Genomic DNA, 14,492 nt, shown 5'->3' on the forward strand with positions numbered 1-14,492 from the left:
ATGGACATATTAGACCTGAGGTTCTCATTGGCGAAGCCTCACCTAATTCAGCTTTGGTAGTGAGTTTACATGAGAAGCTGAATATCACATTCTTCAATATACAGCAGGTATATGAGCTTATGCACAATACAAACACAAGCAAAATAAACACAGTAATCATGGTATGTTGTGAAAGCATTAGATGGTCTTATGCCTTATTCAGACCGACATTAGAACTCATCTCATTCATTTCAACGAGACAACTTCACTAATACAGTCAGGATTCAGTGCTATGGCAGAAATGTATGTGGAAGAGGACCCGCTCTATCTGTATATAAAAACGGCTCATTCTAAGGAAACACACAAGCACAACAATTCTTATTTTCCAGGTGAATATGTATACATAAAACATACCTATTCATTTTATATTTTATATTTCAGTTTGCCAATAGATCCTCTGAAGTGTTACACACTGGACCTTTAATAAAAGCATAAAATGCCACCCCTGAAGAAGAACTTATAAAACATTTGTATTCCTGGTCGGTTGAACCTGTCTCTGACGGGTATATTTCTACTGTTTACCAGAAGATTGTTGCAATGAATCAAACAATTACTCAAACCGGCCTACCTGATTGCAAATCATCATCTCAGTGGTACATGAAACACTATGCCCCCAACACAACCCCTTGCATTTTATTATACGCATGTAAGGTGTTTTCAGGCTTAACATCCAGTTAGGGTTGAATTTTTTGTAAGCTGTACAGAACAGACATATTTGCTCACTGGCTATCTTGTTGACTTATGCAGACCCACTGGTCTGAATGAAATGCCAACGGCAAAGAGAACATTGGCACGTATTGAGTATTTAATTCTTATTAGTAATTACATTCAAACTAAATGAAAATGTGTAAGTTGAATAGCTATTCATTCACTGAAGCACAAGTATCTTCCAGTAAACTTTCATGTTCTGGTGGAATAATAGAGTGGAATAGCTTCTGGGCAACAGACTTAATAATATCCCTTGGTAGGGTGCTTCTGTATTGGTAAATACACTGCGGGAGGGTTTTGCGATGGAGAATCATGACACCGTCTCTTATCTCCTTCTCCTTCTCCATCCCCCGTCTCTGCCTCCACCCTAATCTCCCATTCTTAGAGCCGACATCTAAATTCACTGTGGTAGAGAACGGTATTGTCTGGTTTATTGATGCAGAGTATTTCTCTCATTCGCTGCCCTCAGCGGAGATCAGCATGTGGTCCTCGTATGAGCTCTCTCTCTCTCTCTCTCTCTCACACACACACACACACACACACACACACACACACCAAACAATGCACACTAACTAATCCATGTGCATTCCACACTCAAGGGCACATGCCACACCCGTTCGAATGCTATCTCGATATATTAAAAAATTCAAGACTGGATCCTGATGCCGAGTGTTTGGAGTCTCCACTACTGATTAACAAGTCATGAAGTGTTCCTCTTTCTCTCTCTGCCTTCCAGCATGAAATCCTCAACTCTGCCCCTTCTCATCTTCAGCTTCACCCCCTTTAGAAGTATCAGCCTTCCTCAAAGTCAAACTTAATTTATTTACCCCGATCTACACACGTCCATGCCTGTTTCGTTTTAAGTCTTTTATCTCGATAAGATCTTTTTTGCTGTAAACCAGTATGAAGAACTAATGTTGTTCAATTGATTTAGCCCGGTTGACATTTTAGAAGTCAGAAGTCTGTTTGTCCTTTCATCAAGCTCACTCCAGCGCACCATCAGTGCTCTTCACTTTGCCTTATCAGTTATTAACAAATGGCAGGCAAGCTGAGAGGATCTCGTGCTGTGAAAAGAGACAGCACTACTAAACCCTTCAATCACAGCAAAGGGCATTTTGTCTTCCGGGCTAAGCTACACACACACAAACACACAACCATACATATTCATACACTCATGTCAGCTTGACATGTGACGTGTGCTGATGGAAGGACAAGGCATGAATCATAAGTGTGTGATGAAACTGAAAAGGAAATTAATCATGCATTATTAAATTGGGAGTGGGTCAACAGATTATATATGAGATTTAAATGGGATAATAAATGCACAGTTCACACTGGTGCGGTTTCGACTTGTGAAATATACATTGATATCTCGGATCATTTGAACACCTGCATCTCTCTTTTGCTTACTGCTCTTTGTAAAAATGTACTATGCTTCCATGCATTTGGGTGGGGGGGGGGGAATCAGAATTCTTCTACAATTTTAAAATGATTCACAGATTCAAATATCAAGTTCGGCAGGTTGTCAATATAGTTATGCTGAGGAATCAAAAAAGGCTAGAACTCAAACCACTTAGCTCTGCAAGATGAAAGTGAAATATTTTGTCACTATACGTCACACACCATAACCGAGGCACTAATGTTAGCGGGGTGGAACACCAAATCACAGTTGGTGAATTCAGTTAACTTTTTAAAATCAACAAAGCTGAATAGTAAATGTATAAGTGGAATGCTAACAGAGGGAGAAAAGGCAGGTTAAAGGTAGCCCAACCCTGTTATGCTGGAGTGAATTAGTACACTTCATCTTGAAATTACTCTTTATTGTGAAAAATGGTTGACATTGCTCTACATGTACCCATGTACATGTTCTTTGTTCGGTCTCTTGAATGTAAAGAATTGAAAAGATAAGATGTTAAGAAGTAAGTGAAGAGGAAAGAATGAAAAGGCTGCGAGGAGAAGCAATGGATTAGAGGAACTATGACATTATAAGAGGGGAGAACGTTGAAGAGTGGAAGAATGCAATGAAAGAGCCCTTAAAAAAGTGGCCTGTAATCAGGAGCAAAACAGAAACAGACAGTAAAAGCTATGAATATGAGCACTGATTAAACAGCACAGAAATGACCACCACTGCTGCCAAAACTATCAGGAAGCCATTTTCTGGGAGATTATAAAACCCAGTAGCAACAGTTAGCTTGGTGCATGCAATTTTCCATATCAGCTCTGTATTATTCAGCAGTTTCATTCTCAGTACTAAATAAACAAACAGAAGAAATGACAACGCCATTAGTAATGTGACATTGTGGTAAAAATCCATTGACATGTCATCTCATAATGCTCTAAGAAAATCACACCTCATTTAATACTTCAAAATCATTCTTCAGTACTCAGCGGGAAAACACTGAAGCTGATTATTAGATGGTCTCATAGGCTTTAAAAAATATTTGCTGGCATGTAGCATTTATTCAATGTGTTCCAAACCTGAATTTCAATATTGATCGGTGTTGCATTCACAGGGAGATATTGATAATGACGCCCATTCATTTCACATAAGTGAATAAACGATGGCTGGATTTGAGGATAAGCAAATGGATGAAGTGGAAAGTGGCTCGCGGGGATTCTTCTACGCACCCAATCAGAGCTGTCTAAAAACATTTCTTTCAGAAGCTAAAAGTTTAATTCTGTTTCCACTAGAGAGTTCCCTCAGTTTATAACCACGGTTATTAGTTTTGCCGTTTAAATGTCCCAGGATGTGTGCTGCAGTGACATTACTGCATGCATGGGAACTTACTGAAACAGTCATACATCAATACCACACACACAATAAAGAGGTAACAGCTAATGTGGCTAAATGCTGTGGCTATATACTTCTCATACTAATGTCAAAGAGTTATGCTGCACACATCACTAATGTCTGTGTAGTGGTTTATGGACCGGTGCTAATAATTAGTAGGCTAAAGTTAGGGTGTTAAAGATTTAGTATTAGTAGTATTTTTTTTTTGACAGCCATAATTGAGAAAGCAATAATGACACTGAATGTGTCAGAACAACCAGCAAGGAGACTAATAACAGTATAACGTCACACAAGTCTTGTTGTTCAGAAAACTTAATAAATAAATTCCAACTTCACAAAAACAAATAGTGGCGGACTTATCGATGGGATGGATGATGTATAACGTTACTTACAAACCAACTCTCTCCTCCCCCTTCACCCTCCGCCTGAACCCACACTATGTCTGCTCCTGGTCGGAACTGTGAGTCACCTGGCCGCCGATGGTATTGGCTGTGTTCGGTCCCTGTCACTAGGAGGCTGAAGAGCCTGTTGCCCGCTCGCCCCATTGTTCTTCTACCTAACTGTATGTTGTTCATTCCGCCTCACTCCCCTCCTCCCCCCCTCTCCTCCTCCCCCTCCTCCTGGCAGTCCGAAGCTCCTGTGCCAGTAGAGTCAACAAACCTCCCCCAGTACTTGTAGCTCGAAGTCTGGGTACAGTCAGCAGACAGGGCCGCTTATCAGCCAGAGGCAGCGGCTAGCCAGGTTAGCACATGTAGTGGTGCTGCGTCTCAAGAGAAAAGGTCCGTGTTGCAACAGTCCCGTCGTCCCGCGAATATCCGACAATGAAAACTGCGTCGACTAGACTCTGCGTCGACTAAGAGTTTACTCCACTATTAAGGGACAGCCATACTGCTTTCACAGCGGTTTGGTTCACTTAAAACAAACTCTGGCCCGTTTTCCCGGTTAGTACGTTAGGTCCATTTGGGCTGCTGTGAAAGCTGTCAATCAAATCCTGGTGGTTCAAAGCAAAGGAAGCAACTAACTTGCAGTTTCTTTATGACAACGTAAATACACATAATAATACCATATCAGTGCTGGATGACCTGCTGTCAGTCAGTCACCAAAATTGTATTTCCTCATGTGGATCCTGATGATGAGCTGACGTTAGTAAAAAATCCAGTGTGAACATGAACTGGACCAGAACTAAAATACAACAATCTATAGTTTTGTTCCCTTGGTCGGGTCCAAATGAACTGGGCTAACAGGTGTGAAAGGGCTGTGAGGCATCTATTTCCCTGTTGCGGCTCAGCTCATATGAGCTTCACAGTAATAATAAGCCTGAATTGAAAAATACAAAATTAAACAAAATTTCATCCGTCTTTAATTGATGGAGACTTTCTTTTAGCCGAACAAGGATTTACAGATGCAGGAGCATGTGTTAGGTTTGACCCTGTAAACCCCAACACACTCACTCTGGCATCTTCACACCCTTAACCTTGTTGTCATGGTGTGGAGAAAAAAACCTAAATGTCACCATCTGTTGAGTGTTTGGAGTGAATCTGATGTGACACACATGCGCACACAGTCCTATCCCATTGAACTGAGATTGAAGCAGAGCATCCCTTTGTGTACAGAACACGCTGGCATGTGTACACATGTATATATCTGCATAAATCTGTGTCTAAGTGTGTGTGTGTAAGGTGGGTGGGGGGTGTCCAATAAGGAGTTGGAAAAGGGCCTTGTAGTATTGTGGTGGGCCTGGGGGGAATTTGGGTTTCATTGTGAAATAGAGAATCACAGACTGAGGAAGAGGGTGATCGGCTTTCCTCTGCCGTGTATCCCTGCCAACAGATCAGCTCACACCAGCTTTTTCGCTTTTTTACACAAGACAACACAGATATATGTTATGGAAGAGAGGTAGAGACAGAGAAAAAATTGGATGGGGGGAGGCAGAGACACAGACAGAATACAGACAGGAAACGTAGTTCCCATCTGAGTATCCATCTTCTGTGCATTTTGTTATATAAAGTTTGAAAAGTAAAAGCTACTTATTATTAGTCCTCAAAATTGCAGCTTAGTTGAAGTGGAATTATCAACCATATGAAATCTTTCGCAATTGCATAGGGTTTGCAGAAAAAGTAGCTGAAATCCACTTTTAAAATAAATAATGATATGGAATAATTGGCCTAGTGAATAGCCTCATGTCATTGCCAAGATTTCTGTAAAAATAAATGTAAATTAAAATATAAATTGCTAACCACTTTCTAAAAAATAATTCTTTATTTTATTTTTCTAATGGATGCGATTTTTAAAACTTTTTTTTGTAGCTATTCTACAAATTTAAAAGCATATATAAATGTTCTTAGTATAATTGTTCTGCCCACTCTTACAGAGCAAACTGCCAAAAATAAAAGAAAATACAGCCAGCACATTAAGTCTCCCAGCAGGGATAAAAACACACTGGACCATTGCTACACCACATTAAAGGACGCCTATTGCTCCCTGCAACTCTCTGATCACTGTCTGGTTCATCTTCTGCCTTTTTACAGGCAGAAACTAAAATCTGCCAAGGCTGTCAGGGTCAAGGCTGTGAAGAGATGGACCAACAAGGCGAAGCTGGAATCACAGGCCTGCTTTGATTGCACTGATTGGAGTGTTTGGAGACTGCAGGTACAGATCTGGATGAACTCCCTGACACTGTGACATCTTATATCAGCTTTTGTGAGGACGTGTGTGCCGAGTAAACCTGCACATACAGCAACAACAAATCCCATTTTACAGCTAAACTCAGAGGCAGCTTCATCAGGCCAAGGAGGAGGCCAACAGAAGTGACAGAATCCTGTAGGATCAGGCCAGAAATACGCTATGGAGGTCAGAGCAAAGAGGAGCTACACTAACTATGTTTACATGCACAAAATATTATGTTTTTTGCCCTTGTTCCTACTAAGTTAATGGCTAATGAAAATAAAAATTCCACTAATATTCCTGTTTACATGCAACTGTCTATATTCTAAACTGTTAATGACATGCTGTACATCCTACGGAGAAATTCCCCTCCTTTTCCTTCCCTTGTCCCCTTTTTTGAACTGCAATCAAGTCGGTCAAAGTCAAAGTTGGTAAAAGTGAAACAGCTGGGGTTTTCTTTGGTAATTTTGCCTCTTTCCACAGTTTGCACACTTGTTTAGCCTCCTGCTTTCTTTTGTTCAACCACCTTCTTGAAAAGGTTGGCGTTGTGATATTTGCCCATATCAAAAACGCTGTTGATATTCAAATTTTCCATAATCTTTAAAAGTGTTTCTCCTACCGACCAGAAAAGTGGGCTTTTCTCTTGTGCTTGCATTTCTACTCAAGCCTTGCAAACTGTTGGCTAGATTTGTTTACAATGCACAGAGCTGACAAGAAGGCATGTGTCAAACTGTGGTAAAACAGCCAAATGAGACTCAAATGCACTGTATACATATCCAAAGAATGCCCCTAAAACCCAAAACAACATCCCACAAGTCTTAATCGGAAAATGCCTCATGTGGAATAATGCCTAATAAGGAATATTCTGTTTACATGACCCTATCCAAATGTGGAATATTGTCATATTAGGCATTATAGTGGAAAATGAGTGTACATGTAAATGTAGTCAATGAAGAGTTGGAGACCATCCCCCCCACACTGTGGAGAACCATCAACTGAATGTGCTTTACTGTAGGTTTGATTTGAAGCCCACATTCACACCCCTCACCTGCTCCGACTCAGACATCAAACAACCATCTGCAACCCCTGCCACCCCCTCCTCCCCCCCCCCTCCCCACTGACCCCCCACCTGCACTCAGGATCTGTGAATAAAAAAGGCTGTGTGTCAGCTCTTTCAGAGACAGAGGATCAGGAAGGCACAGACGGTGCGCCACCATCTTGTCTGAAAGTCTGTGCTGACCAGCTGGCCCCCATCTTCTTCAACAGATCACTGGAGTTGCCCCCGTGCTTCAAATGCTCAAGTATCATCCAGGTCCCCAAGAAATCACCTCTATCACAGGATTCAGTGACTACTACCATAGCCCTGATGTCTATATCCTCCAAAAACTGGTGTTGGCCACCCTAAAGGACTTCACAGAACACCTGCTGGACCCCCTGCAGTTTGCCCATCAGGCAAACAGGTCAGTGGATGATGCAGTTGACATGGGGCTGCATTATATCCTGCGACACCTTGACTCCCCTTGGACATACGGAAGCATCCTGTCTGTGGACTTCAGCTCTGCATTCAACACAAGTCGTCCCACAAATCCTCCACTCCAAACTCACCAAGCTCATGGGACCAGTCTCGACCTGTCAGTGGATGACAGATGTCTGACTGATAGGAAGCTGAAGTGTACAGACGACACAACAGCCATTGGGCTCATCCAGGGTGGTGACGAGTCTGCGCCTTCCTGCACCAGCTCAGGTTGTTCAACTTGCTTCAGGAGCTGTTGATCTAGTTCTACACTGCAATCATCCAATCTGTTCTCTGTACATCTGTCGCTGTCTGGTTTGGATCAGCCACCAAACGGGACAGAAACAGACTGCAGAACCATCCCACCCTGGACACAACCTGTTCCAACTTCTCTCCTCTGGTAGACACTACAGTACACCAAAACAACCAGATGCAAGAACAACTTATTTCCTCTAACAATCACAAAAATGAACAGTTATAAGTTTTAAATGAATACTGTGCTGGAAAATGTACACATCAATTTATAAATACTGCATGTTGTATATACTGTATATACAACCAGCCACTTCATTTAAGCTTTATTGTTGTTTAGTTGTACATCTATTTCTATCTTCCTCTAAACTTAAAACTTAAAACTTAAAAACCGGACACATACTTGGCCAATAAAGCTGATTCTGATTGACGTTTCAGTACTGCAGCTCAACAGCCTACAACCAGTACTAGAGCTCTCCTAGCCCATTATCATGGTTATGCCAACTGTGTCGTGGTTGAACAGCAATCAAAGTTCATACTGAGGCTTTTTATTTCAGGTGCAGTAAATAGGCATCCACAATATGTGTGTTATCAGTAAATAATAAAAATAGAATTGATTCAAGAGCAGGTACATGCAACAAAGCCACCCAAATCACATTTTCATTTCCTCTGCGACAGTGTAAGAGGGGACTCTCGCAAGCAAATGATTAGTTTTCAAGGAAAAATATGTGCAGCAATTGATTCCTGCCAATGTAAATAGGAACAGCTGCGCATCACTGCTCTGATTTCCCTGCTGCAAACCTGATCCTGAATTTGATTAGGGCCTAAAATATTGAAGAATCTGTACACCACTTTACATGAAAAGCCAAGTCATCTGAAGAAGGCATTAAAGAAGCTTTTAAGTTCCAAAACTCATTGATTGAGCAGGGAGTGGGCTGCGTGGGGAGACATTCATTAAAAAAAGACAATATGTCACACAAAGCAATAGTGTACTTAATGTAATTGTGGCCTCAGGATGAGGGATAAAAACCAGCGAAAGCTAAATTTATTGTCTGTGTCAACAGAAATATTACAGTTAAAGGGAAAAACGGAGTGAAAAGGGAAAGATGGTGTGTGGATATTTGGTAGGTTATGTATACTGCGGAAGAGCACATACATCAATGTGTCAGTGTGAATTCCTGTGTATGTACATGGATAAAGGTGTGTTGAAAACCCATCCATCAGGTTGCCACTTTCCCTTTAAAACATCTCTGAATAAAGGACAACTGTTTATGCTTACATGCATGTTTGGATTGTGCGTGCATGTGTATGTGTGTGTAGGATTGTGTATTTGTATGCAAAGCTCATGTGGACGTAAATCATGACTACAGAGTGAGGACATTGTTTCAGACAACTATATTCACATGCCATAACACACACCCATGCGCACACACTTATGGTCCTGTGGACATCGGAGAATATTTTAAAGTGGGCATATCCTCTGTCCGCCTGCATGCGCATTTTACATGAATATATGAATAATAAATGTAATGCCATGAGAGCATAATGCAAGAGAAAGCTCCTGCTTGTTCAACACCAGAAGAAAATGTGAATCATAGTTTGCTCAGCTTTGACATCTTTTTTATTTACAGTACATGGCTAAAGTGGTGGAATAACTATGTTAAGACGAATAAGGAACCTGTATAATAAAACTAACTAAGGCTGATCAGGGATTCAAAACGATGCATAACACAGAATATGATTCTTAACTAACCAGCTAAGAACCAGTCAAACTTTATTAATGTGTTTCTCTGTGTGAATCTATTTGTGTGTATGTGTAGTGTGTGTGTGTGTGTGTGTGTGTGTGTGTGTGTGTGTGTGTGTGTGTGTGTGTGTGTGTGTGTGTGTGTGATTGTGGAGGTGGTGGTTGCTGTTATCTCCCAATCTTTTCTCTTTATGTAACATCTTTTCCCTCTCTAGCTGCAGTAGAGCACACCAGGCTCTCCCTCTCTCTTTGAAGTGTTGCCAGGCAGGGTATTTATTTCATTATCTCCTCTCCCTCTCTATTTCCTCTCCTTGTTTTTAGGGCTCGGTATCAAGGGGAAGACAGTAGTTGAGGCAGCAGGGAAAGCTGACGCTGCAGGTACATGCCTACAACTCTTGACTGTGCGTTTGTGTTAGTGTGGTGTTCACATCTATATGTGGCGCATTTGTCCTCACAAGGATAGAAAGATGGGAAATCCTGCAAGGTCAAGACCAGTGGCGTGGCGTGATGTTTCCACTAGGTGGGGCTACGGCCAAAGTCCCAGCAGTGCATTATTTACTAAAAGATAATAATGAATCCTTGGTAAATAACATTTAATTGATTGGATTTAGACTGCAAACACACTGAACCCACAATGAGTTTTACCCTATATTTGTTTTAGAATTAAGATTAAGAATGTCAATACAGAAACAATTAAAACATATATTATTTTGTTAATGAAGGGTTAGGGTTATCTAATATCCAGACTGGGAATAGGCTGTATAAATGTTTTACCACTTAGGCTTTGGATCAAATTAATCTCCTAATGTGTGGAGCACTTCAACACTTTTTGCTTCACACTTAAGCAAAAGTTTTTTTAAATTTATTTATGTATGCCGGTCGGGAGATGGTGCAGAAGGTGCAGTTGGGCTTAGTTGAGCTAGATCCGGGTCAATACCATTTGGAAGCCCTGGGCCAGAGCCGTCAACCTGGTTTGAAACAGTAGTCTACGACTAACTGGCTGTTCGCAGCGAATCGGTACTATTTTCAGCAAATTGTTCCTTTATATTAGCCAGCATTGTTACTATTTGCTGGCCTTCGAGCTATTTGAGCAGTGTTCCCAGGATGGTTAAAAAAGTATATTGAAAAGAAATGAGAAAAATGGCCAACATTTTGTCAATCAACCCAAGCAAATTTTTTAACGACACAATCCATCCTATAGCCGCAGTAACTGAGTGGAAAATCGACAAATCTTTCTGCCCAGATCCAGTTATTTTTGGTGTGCGGCCAAACATATTACACACATACAGCCGATGGGCAGAGAAAATTCCCCCCGTTGGCAGACAGAGACCGTAGGCAGCACTTATCAGTGTTTCAAGTTACACACACACACATGCACCTGTGCAGCTCAGAAAGAGGTGGTAAGGTGGGGTAGATACTGAATTGGCAAACACAAGTTCACCTACTGAGCATGCTCCGAATCCAGTAAGTATCCAATGTTTCAGCAGGAAATACACTGAGAGCTTGAAGGGGATATACATTTACTAAGCACGTGTGTGTGTGTGTGTGTGTGTGTGTGTGTGTGTGTGTGACCTTTGTCCCTGTGTCTTTTTGAGACATGTCACAGCTCAGAGCTGGGGGTTCAGGGGTTAAAGTTGATCGTGTCCACAGTGAAGCTGTACCACCCACAGGGAGACAGAGGGCAGCTGACCTTTCACACACAGGTATCGACCAGGTGCCAGATGTGTCCGGATGGTGCAGTATTGCAGTTTTTCTGCAGTGTCAAGTAAATACCTGCCATTTTAGGCAGAATACTATGTAACTGCAGAGTACACACGATGCCTTAATGTATCATTTTTATTGTAATGTTTATGATTATTTAAATAGAACTGATTTTTGCTCATGTTTGCAGAGGTGTGCCTTATGTTGTTGGAGCTGATAGTGAACCTACAGTTTTATTTAACATCTATCTTCTATCACTAATTACAACACTTTGTCCAAGTATGCAATAACCTTGAAATTATATTAAAGTATTTTCACTCAGATATGTTCATTTTAAAAGCCTAAAGCTACAATCTAATTGCAGGCACGGTGGACCATATAGGTCGACCATAAAGTGAGTGGGTGATTACATGCTGCACACTGGGCTTCAGTCTGGATAGCATCACCAACTGTTCTTAAGAAAGCACAATAAAATGAGAGAAAACAGTTTGTGCTCTCCAATTAAATTTGTTCTAAAAAACAAAAGTAGAAATGAGTTTGGATGTTCTACTGACTAAAATTTAAAAGTGAAGATGTTACTCCACTTTCTCCCAGATGACATATAGATCACAAAACAGCAGCCAAAGTAAAACAAATAAACAAGAGGATTTTGTACGAGACTGGCTATTGTTCAATCAGAGCTATGTTTAACTGGGCATTGTCATGAAAAGAGGTGTTTTAAGTGAAACCAGTGAACACTGATTTCAACCTTGAGTGTGTAATGGAGAGTAGTTGCTGATTTTTTGCTTGGAAAATGGTAAGGCTCTACAGTTTTGCAGTGCCTCAGTGCGTGCCATTTTACACAACAAACACATGCTCATTGCCCACGAAAGAGTCTAATCACTCCGAGCCGTAATTTAGCAACAAACTTACATTAAAGCCACAGCTATTAGAAAGAAACATGACTGCAGTATCATGAAACTATCAGTGCCACAAACTGCTAACACACTATAGTCCAGTCTAATTTCTTATATATAGCGTAAAATCCCAAATCACAATTTGCCCCCAGGAGGCTGTACAATCTGTGAAACATCCAACACACCGTCCCTAACCCTCCATTTGTGCAAGGAAAAACTCTCCAAATAAAGAATAAGAAACCTTAAGAAGATCCACAGAGAAGGCATCCCTCTCCCAGGACAGACACTCATGAAATAGATGTTGAGTGTACAGAACAAACCAAAAAAATTATACTATATTATACTTTCTATGTTTAAGGAAGGAGTCATAATGTGGCATGCTACTTCCTAAGATTTTATTCACACTTTCTATTTCTAATTGGAACACATTTAAACTCCTCCAGCTGATGCACAACTAAAAGTTTTGTACTGCTGAATGCTGCTGCAGAATCTGATACTGTATGGACGAATGAAAACTAAGTTCTGCAAAAGGTAGCTAATGCAAGTAAGACATTCATAAACACCATTATGCTACTTGACTAGAAAAATGCATGTGCAGCATACAACAGTATTGGCAATGTACAGCTTCAATTCTCTGCTGAATGCCACAGAAGAAGAAATCAGGAGGAAATCCTGGAATAAACCAGAGACTGTATTTGTTAGAATAAGTAATCCCATACTAGTGGAAGCTGGATTCTAAAACACTGGGTTTGCCAAGTGTGTTCTCATTCACAGATAATTATGCACAAATAAGGATGACAGCCAATACTCTTGTTAAAAACACAAATGGCAGAGTTGAAAGCTTAAAGACTTTTCTAAATTCCTCCAACTATTCCAGTATTGTCAGACATGCTCTGTGTTCTAAAGAAATAAGCAGATAGAGCACAGTTACACGACAAATGAGGTAATGTTTAAAGAGCTTATTGTGGCTGCGGTGTTATTATGTGAACAGCAGCTGGTAAGCATTATTATGACTTTATTCTGAGCTCTACTTTACAACTGATGCACACGTTATTTTTCCTCCAAGCACTAAGAAATATCTCATAACTATCTAGTAGACACATGCATTTTATGTATATAGGAGTGTATACACTTTCCTCCTAATGCCACAACCGTTTCATTTAGCCACTTGTTGAAAACACTGTTCCTTGTGGGAGGAAGTCATAGAAAAAAGCTTTAATTTAAGCAGGAGCTGTCATGCTCGTCTAAAGGAGTTACTCAAATTAATTCTGATCAAGCCCAAGTACCTATAGGTGCACCGGTACTGCCCAAATTTAATTCCCATTTCAAGGTTTCAAATTTGAGCACGGTTGGGATTCTACTCAAGAGTCCTGATAGTGTGAGGTAAACAAGGGCCCATTCAAATTTGACATGTCATGGCTGTCAGGTAAAAAAACTAGTTATTGCAATTTTGTTTTTTCATATTTTCACTGTTACTGAAAGATTCCGTGCTCCCCTGTGAGTTTGAGGAAATAGCCGTTGGGTTTAAGACACCTTTTCAAAACTAATTAATTAAAATGGAAGCACTTTTTCTTAGCTCCTGAAAAGCTGACATTTTGAGGTTATGTAGTTTCTCCCCAAACAAGCAAATATCAGGTATTAATGTGTATGTCTAAAGCCATTTATAGAATTTCGGTTACATTCATATTTTGTCCACATTTTTATTGCGTTTTAATTTAATTAATTGTAGCTAACACATCTAAGTCAGTGCAACAATCTTGCACCATGACTGCACTTACAGTCTCTACTTACGCCTGTACATGCTATGTTGCATCCATCCTCATCTATTTTACCAATACTGATTTCATCCCTATCTGTCATTATCCCATCCAGCCCACATCCCCCCTTCCTGAATGCTGCTCACCTCAACTTTTCCTCGTTTTTAGCTGCTTTCTCCTCCCATTCATCGTTCTCTCAAAAATCTGACAGTTCCCTTAAGGAAAAGGGAAAAAAAGCCCTGCCTCGTCTCCCTCCAGCCTTCCCTCTCAGGTAGGGCTGAGTGTACCTCTTCTTTATTTATCCAGACCTGTCTTTCACCAGGATATATTTCTTGTCTGCTTCACTTCTTCTCCTCGCCTCATGCACTGACAGATATATAGAAAGAGCAATGGAGAATGGGGGGGGGGATGTCACTAAAATGAAAAG

General features: G+C 40.7%; 1 protein-coding gene across 23 annotated transcripts in view; it reads right to left on the reverse strand.

The window, feature by feature from the left end:
* Positions 1 to 14,492, reverse strand: part of adgrb2 (adhesion G protein-coupled receptor B2) — a 212,352-nt gene that overhangs the window by 151,128 nt on the left and 46,732 nt on the right. The window lies entirely within an intron of this gene.

This window comes from Dicentrarchus labrax, unplaced genomic scaffold (assembly GCF_905237075.1).
Source record: "Dicentrarchus labrax unplaced genomic scaffold, dlabrax2021, whole genome shotgun sequence".
Lineage (NCBI taxonomy): Eukaryota > Metazoa > Chordata > Actinopteri > Moronidae > Dicentrarchus > Dicentrarchus labrax.